At 33.6% G+C, this 9,051-nt stretch overlaps 1 pseudogene; it reads right to left on the reverse strand.

Moving 5' to 3' along the window:
* The window catches only part of LOC107702496 (voltage-dependent calcium channel gamma-3 subunit-like), a 10,243-nt pseudogene extending 1,565 nt beyond the window's left edge, over positions 1–8,678 (reverse strand).
* Between the last annotated feature and the right edge of the window lie 373 nt (positions 8,679–9,051).

Raw genomic sequence — 9,051 nt, forward strand, 5'->3', positions numbered from 1 at the left:
GAGTTTCTGCTAGTGATTTCTATGGAGAGAAAAATCACTTCCTGCCCTCCAGCTGCATTTCGCGCGTCATCAGAATCACGTGATTGCAAACAACCTATTTGCTAAGAAATGTCCCTAGAAGTTGTCTCATAGGATGTCCTCGGAAACGTAAAACGTGATCATATGGAATTTTATGTAAATTATATAGCCTGAACATTGCATTTTTTTTAATTATACAAATGCAAAAAATGAGTATTCAGACTTTTTTCCAACTCTCGCAAAGACAAAATTTGTCTTCAATGCCATTTTCCAGAATCATGAAGTTACCAAAGACACCAAACAGAAATGAATACTTTATCTTGGAACCGATTCTGTAGTTTTATATGAACCATTGCACATGTCTTTGTATGGAAGCCCTTTTATGCCACATAAAAAGTCAAAATTATGAGATACTAAGTCATAATTATGAGATGAAAAGATAGGAATTGTTACATAAAAGGTTGAAAATATGACATAAAAAGTCCTATATAAATTTCAACATTTCATTTCAGAATTGTGACTTATTCTCCAATAATTTTTAATTTTATCACATAATTGTGACTTACTAGATCAAAATGTTGACTCTGTCACGTAAGAAAAAACAAGTCATAGTTATGACATACAAAAAGTCTATTTTGAGATACTATGTTATAATTATGAGATACAAAAGTTTGTGTATTATAACTACAAAGTCATAATTATTAAATAAAAGGACAAGTATGGGGAAACATTTTAGAAAAATATGGGAAACTAATAACCATGACATTAAAGGTCAAAATTATGACATAAAAGTATAATTATGTATTATGACAAAAAGCCACATTTATGAAACAAAAGGACTATCATAATTATGTCTTTTTAAGTCATGATTTCAACTCATGTCATTATTGACTTTTTGTCATATTTACGACATTTAATCTAATAATTTTTTGTCATAATCTCGATTTTTTTCTTAAAATGTCCTCTTTTTGTCATAATTCAGCTTTTTATCTCATAGGTCATAATTTTGACTCTTTATGTTCTAATTATGACTTCTTATGTCATAAATATGATTTACTAAAGCATGATTTCTTCCATTTCATTGTCTTAAGAAAACCTCATAAATTTTGTTACAGTGCCACTTACTGGTAAAGGCTAAAACGTTACAAGTAAAGCTAAATCTGCTTTGCTATGCTCAAACAAGTTTACTCAACCTTATACTGGGCTGATATTGAGGTGCTTCACCCTGTGATTGCTGTTTGCAGATACAATCATAACTGACACATTTGAAAACATCTATGGTACATACCCATTTAAATAATCAGGTAAAAGTCTATGTGCAGAAACATACCAGCTGAGACAAAAAAGATGCCTGCGCTCAGGATGACGTTGTGTCGGCTTTTGTAGAACTCACTGGCGGCTACACACACTCCACCAATGAACAGCAGTCCCACACTCATTATAGGGAAAAGACTAGAGGCACGCACAGCACCTGTCACACAAACACAACAAAAAATTATAACTAATCTCTAATAGTGTATTTTCACATTAATCTGTAAATTAGTGTCTCTGATATAAAGTCATTTACAGTGATTTACTGAAGTAAAATTGAAATGAAAGTCAGGATGCTCTCTTGCAAAAATCATATATAATTATTATTTTACTTATTATTTTATTTTTGTTGTTTTACTGGATTCCTACACATTTTTCATTTCAAAATTCCATACTCACCACTCTGTAGATTTTTCAGTCCGTATTCCACATAAATGGTTAATACAGCATTATTTTCAACGTTAGATTTAGTATATAATACTGTCATCTCAATATTTTTTATTGGTTTTCTTTAAGTGATAGCATGTGCTTACATGACAAGAACCTGCGTATATTCACCTGATGCAGTTTGATTTACAAAACCGAACGGCGGCAATAGTTTGCAAAGACAAATATTTTCCAAATATTCTTTTACTGTTTTTTTTCATACTCAAATACTCAATGACTCAATTACTCAAATGAAATTCAGTACTTTTACACACTTTTCCAAAATGCGTAGAAACGGTGACAATAACTCTAGTAACTATGGGATTCAATTGGAAACTATGGAGTTCGCAAGTGCTGCTTTTCACTAAGTTTTTTTTATTGTGTGTGTTTGACCTTTAACTGAATGTGAAACATTTGTAGATACTCACGCAGTAGATATTCTGCAGCATTTTGTTCATAATCTGCGTCCTCTGGAAAATGATCAATGTTCTTACAAACCCCTTTAAATATGCCTGTAAGAAACACCAGACATATTCACAATCACACATGCCTCAGTTAATGGCCAATGCCATTTTCCACATGATTGGACTAATGCTATCAAATCATTAACAATATCAATATTCTCCCATCTAATTAGACACTCTCAAAACACAGACAGGCAAACACTATTTCTCTTTTAACTGGGCAAAACATTTTCTCTTTCTCTCAGTGTCATTCCACATATCAAACATCATGAGCCACAGTAACTATTATTAGAGATCTAAAGCAAAATATACAAGCTAATTAAAGTGGGGTTCCATTGCTTTCTTCTTTTGTTGTTGTATAGTCACTGCATGGGCATGTGTGTGTGTGCGTGTGAAGTAGATGCCACATGCATGTACATGCATCTGCATGTTTAATAGCTGTATTTCTGTTGATGTATCTTTTTGTGTGCATAATTTATGTTATAGAGAACACCAATAGTAGAGAAAGTGTATGGTCTGTGTCAAACAGCTTTCATAAGTCTACTACTACCCTAAATATCTCATACACACTCCTGCATTCACACACGTAAAGTGAACGCTGCCACTTTGATGCCCTTTTAACAGAGTGAACGCTTCATTACACTTTCCATTAAAAGAATTGACTTTGAACTGATATAGGTCAGAGAGTAGGAGAGGGTGTGACAGATGGGTCGAAACTAGAGGAACGTGTATTGTGCGAGAAAGTAAAAATAATTCAATCAATAATCAGATAAATAAATCATCCCACAGGGTTTGATTTGGCTCCAACTTATAAACATTTATAGTCATCTGACCCACAAGCATTACAAAAAAGTGGTGTGTGGTAATGACAGTGATAGTAAGATGTAACATATATACTATTAGAGTGAATGTTTACTATATTCATGAGTAATCCAAGGTACTTTAAAGATAGCATGATATATGTAAAAAAAACATGGTCAAACTATTGTACAATTAAAAAAATTGCAAGGCAATTTTTGGTACTTTTTTGTAAACTGTAAAAAGTGGTAACCTGCAATAGCTATTTTTTACCTAATTTAACCCATAGAAAATAAGTTTTCTTAGAATAAATTAATGTATTTAGGTTGATTTGGTAATGTTATACTATTTTTGAATACTTTAAGTTAATTGAAATGTTTAGGTTTACATTACCATTTTTTAGTGTGCAAGTATGTAGGCCATAATTTAATTATTCCAGTAACATTAAATCTCAACCAAATCCATGTGGGAAGGACATTTCAGAACATTTCTGTCATTTATTTCATTCATTAATTCATTCATTCAATGACAATCAATTTACCACAGTTTTATTGCAACAATAACTTATACCACAGGTATATTGCAACAGCAATAGCTAACTTACGTGCAATCATAAAATAAAAATCATAATAAAATCATAATTTGAGCTATAAAAAAAATACCTTCCATGCAGCACTGTCTCCAGAGCCCCGAGTGCGTAAGTACCTCTTCATTCTTTCGGTTGGTGTCATTGTCATTCACGCTTTTGGTCCTGCAGACTCCACGCGAGTACAACCAGTAGTCGGTGCCCACCGCGATGGTCATCAGGCTGAAGGCTGCGAAAGCCCCCGCCGTGGTGAGGAGCATCTGCACTCCACGGTTACACACCTTTTATAGTTTATGACTCTTTTTGGACGACTTTGAATTAGTGTTGTTGAAACTCAAAAATAGTAAAGTCGAAAAAAAAGGAAAATATAAATGGTTGGACACTGTTGCTATTATGACATATAGGCCTACGTTTTTTTTTTACATGTGCATGTAGAATGTAACATGAACACTGTAAAGTCTAACTGTACCCTATGTTTCATAATCTACAGTTCCTGCTTTATATAATACTTTGATTCACAGGGAACTGTTTGTATCCCAATGACTTACTGCAATGACTGATACATTATATTTAACAGGTAAAACCACAGGTACTATATTTATATTTATATATGTCATTCTGTAGTGTGTAAGGCATAACTATTATTTATATTTTTAAGCATTTTCACAAATCAGCATCACATATACATATTTACATGTGTTTTTATTCAAATTAATATTAAAATATCATCCTTTCCACTTTGTAGTTGTTTTCCCACTAAAATCGGAATCAGAAATTACAAAAACATATTTGCAATACTAGTATGAATATTAGGGGAGATGTGCCCCCATGGTGGTCCAGCAATAGGCCTATCTGTGGCAAAGTAAAAGGGATAGTTCACCCAAAAATTTAAATTACTCCATGATTTACTCACCCTCAAGCCATCCTAGGTGTATATGACTTTCTTCTTTCAGATGAATACAATCAGAGTTATGTTAAAAAATGTCCTGGCTCTTCCAGCTTTATAATGGCAGTGAATGGGGGGTGAGATTTTGAAGCCCAAAAAAGTACATCAATCCATCCATCATAAAAGTGCTCCACATGGCTCCGGGGGGTTAATAAAGGCCTTCTGTAAGACAAATTTCCATATTTAAAACTTTATAAACCGTAATCTCTATCTTCCGCTAACTGTCATACGTGTGTTCACGATTCCCAGAGCCATGTGGAGTACTTTTTTTATGATGGATGGATGCACTTTATTTTGCTTCAAAATCTCGACCACCATTCACAGCAATTATTGCATTCGTCTAAAAGAAGAAAGTCACACCTAGGATGGCTTGAGGGTGAGTAATTTTCATTTTTGGGTGAAATATCCCTTTAAGCAGTAACCTTTTAAAGGGGTCATATGATGCTTTTTTAAAGCTCATTATTTTGTGTATTTGGTGTAACAGAATATGTTGACATGCTTTAATGTTCAAAAAACACATTATTTTTCAAATACTGTACATTATTGTAGGTCCTCTATGCCCCGCCTCTCTCAAACGCTTCGTTTTCTACAAAGTCCAAGAGAAAGGAAAACTTGAAATTGCATCATATGACCCCTTTAAATAGAAAAACATCCTGAAATCGTTCAGGTACACATTTCTTAGTTTTCTTGCGAATGAGCCAGTAACCTTATGGACTCATAACCTTACAACCTCATAAAACAAACTTACAAAAATTATGAACACACAGTTTGGCATTTGAAAAAGCTTTAATAATACACATAGCATAAATAAATAACATGCAAAATATCTCTGCAATCACCAGCGATAGCCCTCCGCATAGCCAACCACTGCTGCTGTCTGGATGTTAATGTGTCATTGTTGACATGCATCTGTCTTGCATAGTATAAAACATGTTTTGGGGGGGATTGATTCTTGTACAGGAAGCCCTTTAAAGCCATCATAAAAAAACCATCAATCATCATTAAAATATGATATATTAAAACATGAAACTAAAATATTTACAGGGCCAGGGGTTTACAATAGTGCATGTTTGGTTGAGGTGTGACAATTGCCTTGGTTGTGTAAAGGCCACATTATTCATTTACAGTTACGCACATGCCGAAGAGATTTAATAGTTCAGGACAGGAATGCTAGTAAGGCTGTCAGCTACACGTTTTCATAAAACGTCCAGTTAAAGCAATTGTATGTAGTTTTGTCTATTTTTGTGACTTTGGAGCTCAGTTAAGTGAGCGGAATTCACTGTCGTGAATATACCACTGTTGTAATTACACAAGCATTTGTTGCTGCCGCAAAGCAATCCGCCCTTTTTGTGGAATTTCATACCCATTCATCAAACTTACATCCTCCTCAAACGATTGAGGGGAAAACGGAAAAGAAACAGAAGCCATTTGCTTTATTATAAGTCAGATTGATTTTTGAAACTGATGTTTCAAGGTAAAAAATTACATACAGTTGTTTTAAAATAACAGCTTTTCTATCCTTCTTTCCGGCGTTCACGTCTTTATAGTTCAGGCTACAGGCCTTTCACAAACATTTTCCTCCATATACACTATACAATAAACATTATACAATATATTTATACATTATCCCCATTTTTCCAGTTATCACCTCAGGAAAAGCAGATACTTTTCACTGTTTACATGATCACACAATGTGTTTTCATTTGGAAGACTAGAATATATTTCTATTTCATATATCTAATTACAAAATAAAACATAATGAAATGTTCACACACCATAACCCTTATTAAGATCTATGCTACAACAGATCCAACCATTACTGAAACACTTGGTTAATAAGTTAACACCGAGTTTAAGAGCAAGGGCTCTACCAGGCATGCATAGGGTAGACTAAAACTCCTTGTGGAGTCTGTTTAACACAGACACATGGCACATTACGAGCTCCCCAAACACTGCAGATTCCCCCACAAAAATATATGGCACATTAGGGTTTCAGTTGGTGGTTATAGTTCTTCAGCTCATAAAGTATGAATCACATTCTGTGCAGCCAGTGATATGCAACCCCTGATGCCAATTCAATAAACAGCACTAACGCACTTTGTCAAGGATTGCAACCACATGCACCCATCATCTGTTCATGAATACAATGAAAAGAAATGCTGAAACTTAATTCTTGAAACATAGTAAAGGTTGAAAGTGCATTATAACATTTTCCAGTCAGTATTTGTAATTTTCATCATTTTGCAAATCAGGAGTCTGCATTATCATACGGTTGCACTTTTCTGTGCCCTTAAAGACCCGTGTCTCCTAATTCATTATCCATTTTTTCATAAGCATATTTTCGTCTATTTATTTCATGTTATTTAATGCTACAGTCACTGCTTTTTGAATTTAATTTTCTTTGTCATGCTTGCAGAAGGTTTCTTTCTTAGACTCTGTTTTTAACCATAAAATGGGCATTATGCAAACTTCTCTGTAAAAATCCAATTCCGCCACATAAGGGAAACAATTGATGAATTCTTTAATAAATCATAATTACGACACAAAGTCATTATGGCATAAAAAGTAAAAACGGAGACATAAAAAAGTCATAATTATGAGGGAAAAAGTCAAAATTACGACATAGCTCAAAATTCTGACATAAAAAGTCGAAATTGTGAGTCGACAATGACAAAAAGTCAAAATTGTAAAATTAAATGTATGAAAAGTCCTAATTATTATGTAAAAAGTTGAAAATATGACACAAAGTCCTAATTATGACAAATATTACTTTGACTTTTTAGGTCATAATTATGACTTATGTCATAATTACCTCTTTTATCTCATAAATATGACTTAGTATGTCATAACAACGAGAGCACAGAATTCCCAGAAAAAATTCAACTTAAAAAAACTCTTCAAAATCAATGTGATGCTTTCACAAATAAGCTCATTAACTGATTTTAGTTTTAATATCAGACTTCTATTGATCTGCAGTATACCTAATACACTTAATAAACCAAAAGGATATGTAAAACAAAGGCAAACAATCAACATATTTCTGGGACTACTAAAGTGAACTGTTTTCACATTAAAATGTTGATTTTCAAAGCTTTTTCTATGTGCTTTTGAGTTGCATGTAAATTCTAAATCAAGCCTGATGGCCTATGTATTTCCTTCAAGCTATCATAAATAATGCATTTTTAAGAGCCTCTCATGAACAGAAGCCATTATGCTGGGAGAAAACTAAATGCCATATGGATGTCATTATTTGACTGTTTTGCTGTAATGCTAATGCAAGCTTGTGCTGAAATCTCAGACCAAGCTGAAAGATATCAACCATTTATATGAACATCTAGCAATATATTCTTGAGGATATTTGCTTATCTACCACTTACTCATGCACAGCAACTTGACTTTGAATTGATAAAAAAAAAACGCTTTACTAATTTAAACCAGATTTTAACTTAAAAGGTTGCATTAAGCTTAATTAGCTCTGGAAAAAGCCATTAGTGCTGCATGTTGTCAGGCTAATTCTTTTGGAAACGAGGGGCTGCAGGAAAAAGCTGACTTAATATATGGAGAGAATGTGTAAAAGAAAGAGGTAGGATAATTCTCATGGAGATGAAAAGACAAGACATTCTCATGGAGACTATGAATACACTCTTTATAACCGTTCTCTCTCCTCTGTCGATTTCAATTCAGAGTTTCTGAGGTTGAGGTTGTGAGTATAATCCTGGTTTGGTTCTGTATGATCCTGCTGGGTTTGTGCCTTTTTAAGTGAAGAGAGAGGACAATCAATGCACAGGGACAAAATAAAGCTTTCTGGGTAATGAGACCGCCTCCTGCTCTCACACCTGAATGAAGCAATCGTTTGGAGTTTGCTGTTAAACCTGAATGACAAACTCAGGGTTGGTGTAGGAGAAGCCTTGGAATTCATTTTGGTCCAGATTCATAATGAAGAGTTTATCCGTTGGTGTCAGCTCAACCGCCATCTTGGTGAACTCCTTGTCGAAATTACCTGTGTCCCATCGATTTTTCTGAAAGAAAAAAACAGAGAAAGAGAGTTATGAATGCGAGGTTATGACTATAGTAACCTGAACGCAAGGTGTTAAAGGTCAAAGATCAAGTTTCTTACCCATTTACACATTTTTTAAATAATGTGTTTGACCATTTCGATAGCAATATAATACAGAAAGGCTCTGTACGTTAACATTAGTTAATTTCTACCCATATACTACAGTTCAAAAATTTGGGGTTGGTAAGAATAAAAAAAAAAAGAAAAGATTTTTGATCAAAAATACAGTAAAAAGTAATATTTTGAAATAATATTACAGGTAAAAATAACTTTTCTATTTGAATATGTATTAAAATGTAATTTATTCATGTAACTGCAAAGCTGAATTTTCAGCAGCCATTACTCCAGTCTTCAGTGTCACACGACATTGTGCTGCTTAATATTGTTCAGTATTCTTTGATCAATAGAAAGTTCAAAAGAACAGCATTTCTTTGAAATAAAATGC

Source organism: Sinocyclocheilus anshuiensis, unplaced genomic scaffold (assembly GCF_001515605.1).
Source record: "Sinocyclocheilus anshuiensis isolate Anshui unplaced genomic scaffold, SAMN03320099.WGS_v1.1 scaffold218, whole genome shotgun sequence".
NCBI lineage: Eukaryota > Metazoa > Chordata > Actinopteri > Cypriniformes > Cyprinidae > Sinocyclocheilus > Sinocyclocheilus anshuiensis.